Genomic DNA, 12,684 nt, shown 5'->3' with positions numbered 1-12,684 from the left:
CTCCCCTCCTCCCTGCCCCCCCCCCCACAGCCTCTCCCCTCCTCCCTGTCCCCCTCTCCCCCCACAGCCTCTCCCCTCCTCCCTGCCCCCCCCCCACAGCCTCTCCCCCTCACAGCCTCTCCCCTCCTCCCTCTCCCCCCCACTGCCCCCCCACAGCCTCTCCCCTCTTCCCTCTCCCCCCACAGCCTCTCCCCTCCTCCCTGTCCCCCCCCACACACTCTCCCCTCCTCCCTGTCCCCCCCACAGCCTCTCCCATCCTCCCTGTCCCCCCCCACAGCCTCTCCCCTCCTCCCTTATCCCCCCCACAGCCTCTCCCCTCCTCCCTGCCCCCCCCCCCACAGCCTCTCCCCTCCTCCCTGTCCCCCTCTCCCCCCACAGCCTCTCCCCTCCTCCCTGCCCCCCCCCCCACAGCCTCTCCCCCTCACAGCCTCTCCCCTCCTCCCTCTCCCCCCCACTGCCCCCCCACAGCCTCTCCCCTCTTCCCTCTCCCCCCACAGCCTCTCCCCTCCTCCCTGTCCCCCCCCACACACTCTCCCCTCCTCCCTGTCCCCCCCACAGCCTCTCCCCTCCTCCCTGTCCCCCCCACAGCCTCTCCCCTTCTCCCTGTCCCCCCCACAGCCTCTCCCCTCCTCCCTGTCCCCCCCACAGCCTCTCCCCTTCTCCCTGTCCCCCCCACAGCCTCGCCCCTCCTCCCTGTCCCCCCCACAGTCTCTCCCCTCCTCCCTGTCCCCCTCCCCCCACAGCCTCTCCCCTCCTCCCTGTCCCCCTCTCTATCCTCCCCTTGCTCTCCCACCCCCCACCTCCCTCCTCACCTCTCTCCCTCCCCTCTCCTCCCCACCTCTCTCCCTCCCCTCCCCTCCCCACCTTCCTTCCCTCCACCCCTCCCCACCTTCCTTCCCTCCCTCCCCTCCCCTCCCCACCTCTCTCCCTCCGTCCCTCTCAGAGAAGAACAGATATAGCAAGACAACAGTGCGTTTTAGACAGAAGACGGTGAGAGAGATAGACAGCACCGTCACGGGAACTAGAACGTTGACTGAACAAGGTCGTAGCAGAACCTGAGATTGGAATAATATTGCAGTACATCATCTTGTTAGTGTTGGTGAGTTCAAGATCTTTGTGACTTTTCGTTTGCCTTTCTCATTGTTGTTGTTGTCCTGTATTCAGTTAATGTTTCACATGTGCTCAGTGACAGTACAGGCTTGAGTGTTTCCTGGTTCTCTGAACTACTTTTGAGGGAGTCATTTCCTGGTTCTCTAAACTACTTTTGAGGGAGTCATTTCCTGGTTCTCTGAACTACTTTGCTATGCTTCAGATTGACCTCACCCTTATATGTATTCTTCCCTTAGACCAGGTTGGTTCTGGTATAGAAGCCTTGAGCTCAGATTGAGAAGACAGTAGTTCAATACAGTAATTAGCTGTCATAAACTTGTTTTTTTGTTTGTGCAATAGAAACCTATTCATAGGACAGGGTTGTGTGCTTAGAGCCCTATTCATAGGACAGGGTTGTGTGCTTAGAGCCCTATCCATAGGACAGGGTTGTGTGCTTAGAGCCCTATCCATAGGACAGGGCTGTGTGCATAGAGCCCTATCCATAGGACAGGGCTGTGTGCATAGAGCCCTATTCATAGGACAGGGCTGTGTGCATAGAGCCCTATTCATAGGACAGGGCTGTGTGCATAGAGCCCTATTCATAGGACAGGGCTGTGTGCATAGAGCCCTATTCATAGGACAGGGTAATAGTTAGGATGGACAGTGTTAGCAGACAGGTTCAAATACTTTAGGGACTCTCAGTGTACCAGTGGGACGGACAGACCTGGGTCTGAATACTTATTTAAACAAGGTATTTTTTTAAATATATTTTTTTAATACATTTGCAAACCAATCTAAAAACCTGTTTCCACTTTGTCGTTATGGGGTATTGTGATGTCGTTATGGGGTATTGTGATGTCGTTATGGGGTATTGTGATGTCGTTATGGGGTATTGTGATGTCGTTATGGGGTATTGTGATGTCGTTATGGGGTATTGTGATGTCGTTATGGGGTATTGTGATGTCGTTATGGGGTATTGTGATGTCGTTATGGGGTATTGGGATGTCGTTATGGGGTATTGTGATGTCGTTATGGGGTATTGTGATGTCGTTATGGGGTATTGTGATGTCGTTATGGGGTATTGTGATGTCGTTATGGGGTATTGTGATGTCGTTATGGGGTATTGGGATGTCGTTATGGGGTATTGGGATGTCGTTATGGGGTATTGGGATGTCGTTATGGGGTATTGTGATGTCGTTATGGGGTATTGTGATGTCGTTATGGGGTATTGTGATGTCGTTATGGGGTATTGTGATGTCGTTATGGGGTATTGTGATGTCGTTATGGGGTATTGTGATGTCGTTATGGGGTATTGTGATGTCGTTATGGGGTATTGTGTTGTGATGTCGTTATGGGGTATTGTGATGTCGTTATGGGGTATTGTGATGTCGTTATGGGGTATTGTGATGTCGTTATGGGGTATTGTGATGTCGTTATGGGGTATTGTGATGTCGTTATGGGGTATTGTGATGTCGTTATGGGGTATTGTGATGTCGTTATGGGGTATTGTGATGTCGTTATGGGTATTGTGATGTCGTTATGGGGTATTGTGATGTCGTTATGGGGTATTGTGATGTCGTTATGGGGTATTGTGATGTCGTTATGGGGTATTGGGATGTCGTTATGGGGTATTGGGATGTCGTTATGGGGTATTGTGATGTCGTTATGGGGTATTGTGATGTCGTTATGGGGTATTGTGATGTCGTTATGGGGTATTGTGATGTCGTTATGGGGTATTGTGATGTCGTTATGGGGTATTGGGATGTCGTTATGGGGTATTGGGATGTCGTTATGGGGTATTGGGATGTCGTTATGGGGTATTGGGATGTCGTTATGGGGTATTGTGATGTCGTTATGGGGTATTGGGATGTCGTTATGGGGTATTGTGATGTCGTTATGGGGTATTGTGATGTCGTTATGGGGTATTGTGATGTCGTTATGGGGTATTGTGATGTCGTTATGGGGTATTGTGATGTCGTTATGGGGTATTGTGATGTCGTTATGGGGTATTGTGATGTCGTTATGGGGTATTGGGATGTCGTTATGGGGTATTGGGATGTCGTTATGGGGTATTGTGACGTCATTATGGGGTATTGTGACATCATTATGGGGTATTGTGACGTCTTTATGGGGTATTGGGACGTCATTATGGGGTATTGTGATGTCATTATGGGGTATTGTGATGTCATTATGGGGTATTGGGACGTCATTATGGGGTATTGGGATGTCATTATGGGGTATTGGGATGTCATTATGGGGTATTGGGACGTCATTATGGGGTATTGGGATGTCATTATGGGGTTTTGGGATGTCATTATGGGGTATTGGGACGTCATTATGGGGTATTGGGATGTCATTATGGGGTATTGGGACGTCATTATGGGGTATTGGGATGTCATTATGGGGTATTGGGACGTCATTATGGGGTATTGGGATGTCATTATGGGGTATTGGGACATCATTATGGGGTATTGGGACGTCATTATGGGGTATTGGGACGTCATTATGGGGTATTGGGACGTCATTATGGGGTATTGGGACATCATTATGGGGTATTGTGACGTCATTATGGGGTATTGTGATGTCATTATGGGGTATTGGGATGTCATTATGGGGTATTGTGATGTCATTATGGGGGTGTTGGGATGTCATTATGGGGTATTGGGATGTCATTATGGGGTATTGTGATGTCATTATGGGGTATTGTGATGTCATTATGGGGTATTGGGATGTCATTATGGGGTATTGTGATGTCATTATGGGGGTGTTGGGATGTCATTATGGGGTATTGGGATGTCATTATGGGGTATTGTGATGTCATTATGGGGGTGTTGTGATGTCATTATGGGGTATTGGGATTTCATCATCGGGGTGTTGTGATGTCGTTATGGGGTATTGTGTGTAGATTCAATCCGTTTTAAAAGAAGGCTGTAATGTAACAAAATGTGAAAAAAGTCAAGGTGTCTGAATACTTTCCGAAAGGATAGATAATAGACAGTAACAGCAGTATACTGTAGGTAGGGGTAAAGGATAGATAATAGACAGTAACAGCAGTATACTGTAGGTAGGGGTAAAGGATAGATAATAGACAGTAACAGCAGTATACTGTAGGTAGGGGTAAAGGATAGATAATAGACAGTAACAGCAGTATACTGTAGGTAGGGGTAAAGGATAGATAATAGACAGTAACAGCAGTATACTGTAGGTAGGGGTAAAGCATAGATAATAAATCAAAATCAAATCAAATCAAATTTATTTATATAGCCCTTCGTACATCAGCTGAAATCTCAAAGTGCTGTACAGAAACCCAGCCTAAAACCCCAAACAGCAAGCAATGCATGTGAAAGAAGCACGGTGGCTGGGAAAAACTCCCTAGGAAAAACTCCTGAGAAAGGCCAAAAACCTAGGAAGAAACCTAGAGAGGAACCAGGCTATGAGGGGTGGCCAGTCCTCTTCTGGCTGTGCCGGGTGGATATTATAACAGAACATGGTCAAGATGTTAAAATGTTCGTAAATGACCAGCATGGTCAAATAATAATAATCATAGTAATTGTCGAGGGTGCAACAAGCACGTCCGGTGAACAGGTCAGGGTTCCGTAGCCGCAGGCAGAACAGTTGAAACTGGAGCAGCAGCATGGCCAGGTGGACTGGGGACAGCAAGGAGTCATCATGCCAGGTAGTCCTAGGGCTCAGGTCCTCCGAGAGAAAGAAAGAAAGAGAGAATTAGAGAGAGCATATTTACATTCACACAGGACACCGGATAAGACAAGAGAATACTCCAGATGTAACAGACTGACCCTAGCCCCCCGACACATAAACTACTGCAGCATAAATACTGGAGGCTGAGACAGGAGGGATCAGAAGACACTGTGGCCCCATCCGATGATACCCCCGGACAGGGCCAAACAGGCAGGATATAACCCCACCCACTTTGCCAAAGCACAGCCCCCACACCACTAGAGGGATATCTACAACCACCAACTTACCGTCCGAAGACAAGGCCGAGTATAGCCCACAAAGATGTCCGCCACGGCACAACCCAAGGGGGGGGCGCCAACCCAGACAGGAAGACCACGTCAGTGGCTCAACCTACTCAAGTGACGCACCCCTCCCATGGACGGCATGGAAGAACACCAGTAAGTCAGTGACTCAGCCCCTGTAAAAGGGTTAGAGGCAGAGAATCCCAGTGGGAAGAGGGGAACCGACAAGGCAGAGACAGCAAGGGCGGTTCGTTGCTCCAGCCTTTCCGTTCACCTTCACACTCCTGGGCCAGACTATACTTAATCATAGGACCTACTGAAGAGATAAGTCTTCAGTAAAGACTTAAAGGTTGAGACTGAGTCTGCGTCTCTCACATGGGTAGGCAGACCATTCCATAAAAATGGAGCTCTATAGGAGAAAGCCCTACCTCCAGCCGTTTGCTTAGAAATTCTAGGGACAATTAGGAGGCCTGCGTCTTGTGACCGTAGCGTACGTGTAGGTATGTACGGCAGGACCAAATCGGAAAGATAGGTAGGAGCAAGCCCATGTAATGCTTTGTAGGTTAGCAGTAAAACCTTGAAATCAGCCCTTGCCTTAACAGGAAGCCAGTGTAGGGAAGCTAGCACTGGAGTAATATGATCAAATTTTTTGGTTCTAGTCAGGATTCTAGCAGCCGTATTTAGCACTAACTGAAGTTTGTTTAGTGCTTTATCCGGGTAGCCGGAAAGTAGAGCATTGCAGTAGTCGAGCCTAGAAGTTACAAATGCATGGATTAATTTTTCTGCGTCATTTTTGGACAGAAAGTTTCTGATTTTTGCAATGTTACGTAGATGGAAAAAAGCTGTCCTTGAAGCAGTCTTGATATGTTCTTCAAAAGAGAGATCAGGGTCCAGAGTAACGCCGAGGTCCTTCACAGTTTTATTTGAGACGACTGTACAACCATCCAGATTAATTGTCAGATTCAACAGAAGATCTCTTTGTTTCTTGGGACCTAGGACAAGCATCTCTGTTTTGTCCGAGTTTAAAAGTAGAAAATTTGCAGCCATCCACTTCCTTATGTCTGAAACACAGGCTTCTAGCGAGGGCAATTTTGGGGCTTCACCATGTTTCATTGAAATGTACAGCTGTGTGTCGTCCGCATAGCAGTGAAATTTAACATTATGTTTTCGAATGACATCCCCAAGAGGTAAAATATATAGTGAAAACAATAGTGGTCCTAGAACGGAACCTTGAGGAACACCGAAATTTACAATTGATTTGTCAGAGGACGAACCATTCACAGAGACAAACTGATATCTTTCCGACAGATAAGATCTAAACCAGGCCAGAACTTGTCCATGTAGACCAATTTGGGTTTCCAATCTCTCCAAAAGAATGTGGTGATCGATGGTATCAAAAGCGGCACTTAGATCTAGGAGCATGAGGACAGATGCAGAGCCTCGGTCTGACGTCATTAAAAGGTCATTTACCACCTTCACAAGTGCAGTCTCAGTGCTATGATGGGGTCTAAAACCAGACTGAAGCGTTTCGTATACATTGTTTGTCTTCAGGAAGGCAGTGAGTTGCTGCGCAACAACTTTTTCTAAAATTTTTGAGAGGAATGGAAGATTCGATATAGGCCGATAGTTTTTTATAATTTCTGGGTCAAGATTCGGCTTTTTCAAGAGAGGCTTTATTACTGCCACTTTTAGTGAGCTTGGTACACATCCGGTGGATAGAGAGCCGTTTATTATGTTCAACATAGGAGGGCCAAGCACAGGAAGCAGCTCTTTCAGTAGTTTAGTTGGAATAGGGTCCAGAATGCAGCTTGAGGGTTTGGAGGCCATGATTATTTTCATCATTGTGTCAAGAGATATAGTACTAAAACACTTTAGTATCTCCCTTGAGCCAAGGTCCTGGCAGAGTTGTGCAGACTCTGGACAATGAAGCCCTGGAGGAATACCCAGATTTAAAGAGGAGTCCGTAATTTGCTTTCTAATGATCATGATCTTTTCCTCAAAAAAGTTCATAAATGTATTACTGCTGAAGTGAAAGCCATCCTCCATTTGCGAATGCTGCTTTTTAGTTAGCTTTGCGACAGTGTCAAAAAGAAATTTCGGATTGTTCTTATTTTCCTCAATTAAGTTGGAAAAATAGGATGATCGTGCAGCAGTGAGGGCTCTTCGATACTGCACGGTACTGTCTTTCCAAGCTAGTCGGAAGACTTCCAGTTTAGTGTGGCGCCATTTCCGTTCCAATTTTCTGGAAGCTTGCTTCAGAGCTCGTGTATTTTCTGTATACCAGGGAGCTAGTTTCTTATGACAGATGTTTTTAATTTTTAGGGGTGCAACTGCATCTAGGGTATTGCGCAAGGTTGAATTGAGTTCCTCGGTTAGGTGGTTAACTGATTCTTGTCCTCTGACGTCCTTGGGTAGGCAGAGGGAGTCTGGAAGGGCATCAAGGAATCTTTGGGTTGTCTGAGAATTTATAGCACGACTTTTAATCTTCCTTGGTTGGGGTCTGAGCAGATTATTTGTTGCAATTGTAAACGCAATAAAATGGTGGTCCGATAATCCAGGATTATGAGGAAAAACATTAAGATCCACAACATTTATTCCATGGGACAAAACTAGGTCCAGAGTATGACTGTGGCAGTGAGTAGGTCCAGAGACATGTTGGACAAAACCCACTGAGTCGATGATGGCTCCGAAAGCCTTTTGGAGTGGGTCTGTGGACTTTTCCATGTGAATGTTAAAGTCACCAAAAATTAGAATATTATCTGCTATGACTACAAGATCCGATAGGAATTCAGGGAACTCAGTAAGGAACACTGCATATGGCCCAGGAGGCCTGTAAACAGTAGCTATAAAAAGTGATTGAGTAGGCTGCATAGATTTCATGACTAGAAGCTCAAAAGACGAAAACGTCATTGTTTTTTTTTTTGTAAATTGAAATTTGCTATCGTAAATGTTAGCAACACCTCCGCCTTTGCCGGATGCACGGGGGGTTTGGTCACTAGTGTAACCAGGGGGTGAGGCCTCATTTAACACAGTAAATTCATCAGGCTTAAGCCATGTTTCAGTCAGGCCAATCACATCAAGATTATGATCAGTGATTAGTTCATTGACTATAACTGCCTTGGAAGTGAGGGATCTAACATTAAGTAACCCAATTTTGAGATGTGAAGTATCACAATCTCTTTCAATAATGGCAGGAATGGAGGAGGTCTTTATACTAGTAAGATTACTGAAGCGAACACCGCCATTTTTAATTTTGCCCAACCTAGATCGAGGCACAGACACGGTCTCAATGGGGAAAGCTGAGCTGACTACGCTAACTGTGCTAGTGGCAGACTCCACTAAGCTGGCAGGCTGGCTAACAGCCTGTTGCCTGGCCTGCACCCTATTTCATTGTGGAGCTAGAGGAGTTAGAGCCCTGTCTATGTTCGTAGATAAGATGAGAGCACCCCTCCAGCTAGGATGGAGTCCGTCACTCCTCAGCAGGCCAGGCTTGGTCCTGTTTGTGGGTGAATCCCAGAAAGAGGGCCAGTTATCTACAAATTCTATCTTTTGGGAGGGGCAGAAAACAGTTTTCATCCAGCGATTGAGTTGTGAGACTCTGCTGTAGAGCTCATCACTCCCCCTAACTGGGAGGGGGCCAGAGACAATTACTCGATGCCGACACATCTTTCTAGCTGATTTACACGCTGAAGCTATATTGCGCTTGGTGACCTCTGACTGTTTCATCCTAACATCGTTGGTGCCGACGTGGATAACAATATCTCTATACTCTCTACACTCGCCATAATAGACAGTAACAGCAGTATACTGTAGGTAGGGGTAAAGGATAGATAATAGACAGTAACAGCAGTATACTGTAGGTAGGGGTAAAGGATAGATAATAGACAGTAACAGCAGTATACTGTAGGTAGGGGTAAAGGATAGATAATAGACAGTAACAGCAGTATACTGTAGGTAGGGATAAAGGATAGATAATAGACAGTAACAGCAGTATACTGTAGGTAGGGGTAAAGGATAGATAATAGACAGTAACAGCAGTATACTGTAGGTAGGGGTAAAGGATAGATAATAGACAGTAACAGCAGTATACTGTAGGTAGGGGTAAAGCATAGATAATAGACAGTAACAGCAGTATACTGTAGGTAGGGGTAAAGGATAGATAATAGACAGTAACAGCAGTATACTGTAGGTAGGGGTAAAGGATAGATAATAGACAGTAACAGCAGTATACTGTAGGTAGGGGTAAAGGATAGATAATAGACAGTAACAGCAGTATACTGTAGGTAGGGGTAAAGGATAGATAATAGACAGTAGCAGCAGTATACTGTAGGTAGGGATAAAGGATAGATAATAGACAGTAACAGCAGTATACTGTAGGTAGGGGTAAAGGATAGATAATAGACAGTAACAGCAGTATACTGTAGGTAGGGGTAAAGGATAGATAATAGACAGTAACAGCAGTATACTGTAGGTAGGGGTAAAGGATAGATAATAGACAGTAACAGCAGTATACTGTAGGTAGGGGTAAAGGATAGATAATAGACAGTCACAGCAGTATACTGTAGGTAGGGGTAAAGGATAGATAATAGACAGTAACAGCAGTATACTGTAGGTAGGGGTAAAGGATAGATAAGACAGTAGCAGCAGTATGTTTTTTTACCCATCTACCAATAGGTGCCCTGCTTTGTGAGGCGTTGGAAAACCTCCCTGGTCTTTGTGGTTGAATCTGTGTTTGTAATTCACTGTTCGACTGAGGGACCTGACAGATAATTGTATGTGTGGCGTACAGAGATGAGGTAGTCATTAAAAAGTAATGTTAAACATGACGATAGGAGCTGGTTGTTGATGCTGGTTGTTGATGCTGGTATTAAACATGATGATAGGAGCTGGTTGTTGATGCTGGTTGTTGATGCTGGTATTAAACATGATGATAGGAGCTGGTTGTTGATGCTGGTTGTTGATGCTGGTTGTTGATGCTGGTATTAAACATGACGATAGGAGCTGGTTGTTGATGCTGGTTGTTGATGCTGGTATTAAACATGATGATAGGAGCTGGTTGTTGATGCTGGTTGTTGATGCTGGTATTAAACATGATGATAGGAGCTGGTTGTTGATGCTGGTTGTTGATGCTGGTATTAAACATGATGATAGGAGCTGGTTGTTGATGCTGGTATTAAACATGATGATAGGAGCTGGTTGTTGATGCTGGTTGTTGATGCTGGTATTAAACATGACAATAGGAGCTGGTTGTTGATGCTGGTATTAAACATGACAATAGGAGCTGGTTGTTGATGCTGGTTGTTGATGCTGGTATTAATCTGACGATAGGAGCTGGTTGTTGATGCTGGTATTAAACATGACGATAGGAGCTGGTTGTTGATGCTGGTTGTTGATGCTGGTCTTAAACATGACGATAGGAGCTGGTTGTTGATGCTGGTTGTTGATGCTGGTATTAATCTGACGATAGGAGCTGGTTGTTGATGCTGGTATTAAACATGATGATAGGAGCTGGTTGTTGATGCTGGTTGTTGATGCTGGTATTAAACATGATGATAGGAGCTGGTTGTTGATGCTGGTTGTTGATGCTGGTTGTTGATGCTGGTATTAAACATGATCATAGGAGCTGATTGTTGATGCTGGTATTAAACATGATGATAGGAGCTGGTTGTTGATGCTGGTTGTTGATGCTGGTTGTTGATGCTGGTATTAATCTGACGATAGGAGCTGGTTGTTGATGCTGGTATTAAACATGATGATAGGAGCTGGTTGTTGATGCTGGTTGTTGATGCTGGTTGTTGATGCTGGTATTAAACATGATGATAGGAGCTGGTTGTTGATGCTGGTTGTTGATGCTGGTATTAAACATGATGATAGGAGCTGGTTGTTGATGCTGGTTGTTGATGCTGGTTGTTGATGCTGGTATTAATCTGTATTAATCGTTATTAGTCCCCAAGGCAGACAGACAGCTGGATGACCACAGACAGGCCAATCTGTCACCTACCCCAAGAGGCTTATCTCATAGGATTACACAGTTTCAAACTCAGGCACCGTGTCAGTCTAGTGCACACACACACACGCACGCACAGTGCAGGAGTAAATCAATATAGTATGAAGCAACTGTATCTGTTTCAGTCATAATTCTGTGTCTGTCCCTCCCATGGTCCCAGATCCGCCTGTAGCCTGGTCTCAGATCTGTCTGTAGCCTGGTCCCAGATCTGTCTGTAGCCTGGTCCCAGATCTGTCTGTAGCCTGGTCCCAGATCTGTCTGTAGCCTGGTCCCAGATCTGTCTGTAGCCTGGTCCCAGATCTGTCTGTAGCCTGGTCTCAGATCTGGCTGTCCCTCTCATGGTCCCAGATCTGTCTGTAGCCTGGTCCCAGATCTGTCTGTAGCCTGGTCCCAGATCTTTCTGTAGCCTGGTCCCAGATCTGTCTGTAGCCTGGTCCCAGATCTGTCTGTAGCCTGGTCCCAGATCTGTCTGTAGCCTGGTCCCAGATCTGTCTGTAGCCTGGTCCCAGATCTGTCTGTAGCCTGGTCCCAGATCTGTCTGTAGCCTGGACCCAGATCTGTCTGTAGCCTGGTCCCAGATCTGTCTGTCCCTCTCATGGTCCCAGATCTGTCTGTAGCCTGGTCCCAGATCTGTCTGTAGCCTGGTCTCAGATCTGTCTGTAGCCTGGTCCCAGATCTGTCTGTAGCCTGGTCCCAGATTTGTCTGTAGCCTGGTCCCAAATCTGTCTGTAGCTTGGTCCCAGATCTGTCTGTAGCCTGGTCCCAGATCTGTCTGTAGCCTGGTCCCAGATCTGTCTGTAGCCTGGTCCCAGATCTGTCTGTAGCCTGGTCCCAGATCTGTCTGTAGCCTGGTCCCAGATCTGTCTGTAGCCTGGTCCCAGATCTGTCTGTAGCCTGGTCCCAGATCTGTCTGTAGCCTGGTCCCAGATCTGTCTGTAGCCTGGTCCCAGAACTGTCTGTAGCCTGGTCCCAGATCTGTCTGTAGCCTGGTCCCAGGTCCGTCTGTAGCCTGGTCTCAGATCTGTCTGTAGCCTGGTCCCAGGTCCGTCTGTAGCCTGGTCTCAGATCTGTCTGTAGCCTGGTCCCAGGTCTGTCTGTAGCCTGGTCCCAGGTCCGTCTGTAGCCTGGTCTCAGATCTGTCTGTAGCCTGGTCCCAGATCTGTCTGTAGCCTGGTCCCAGGTCCGTCTGTAGCCTGGTCTCAGATCTGTCTGTAGCCTGGTCCCAGGTCTGCCTGTAGCCTGGTCCCAGATCTGATTTATTGTATTTAACCAGGAAAAACCCATTGAGACCCAGAGTCTCTTTTTCAAGTGAGACCTGGACAAGAAGGCAGCGACACTCAATACATTACATCATTAAAACATACAACAACACAACATGATCCAGCCTAAAGCATTTACACTCCTCTGTAACAGAGTCTCCCATCAATATTTTAAATTCATTCAGTGGCACTAACACATCTAGATGAAGCAGGGATTGTAGACTTCCATGCCTTTGGTGCCTCAAGAAGAGAAGGCAGTCTTCCCTAATACTGTGAATGTCCTGGGGACTTTAAGTAGCAACCACCTAGCAGACCAGGTATGGTAACATAGCAACCACCTAGCAGACCG

General features: G+C 46.5%; 1 protein-coding gene across 1 annotated transcript in view; it reads left to right on the top strand.

Annotated features, from left to right (window-relative positions):
- The first annotated feature begins 908 nt into the window (after window positions 1–908).
- LOC115200902 (proteoglycan 4) overlaps window positions 909–12,684 on the top strand; it is a 155,040-nt gene continuing 143,264 nt past the window's right edge. The window contains exon 1 of the mRNA XM_029764015.1: window positions 909–1,099. The gene's annotated coding sequence lies outside the window, so the exon portion shown is untranslated. The remainder of the gene's footprint in view (window positions 1,100–12,684) is intronic.

The sequence above is a fragment of the Salmo trutta genome, chromosome 10 (assembly GCF_901001165.1).
Source record: "Salmo trutta chromosome 10, fSalTru1.1, whole genome shotgun sequence".
In the NCBI taxonomy this organism is placed as follows: domain Eukaryota; kingdom Metazoa; phylum Chordata; class Actinopteri; order Salmoniformes; family Salmonidae; genus Salmo; species Salmo trutta.
Note: the sequence above shows the minus strand (reverse complement) of the source record. Positions and strands in the feature narration are given on the sequence as shown.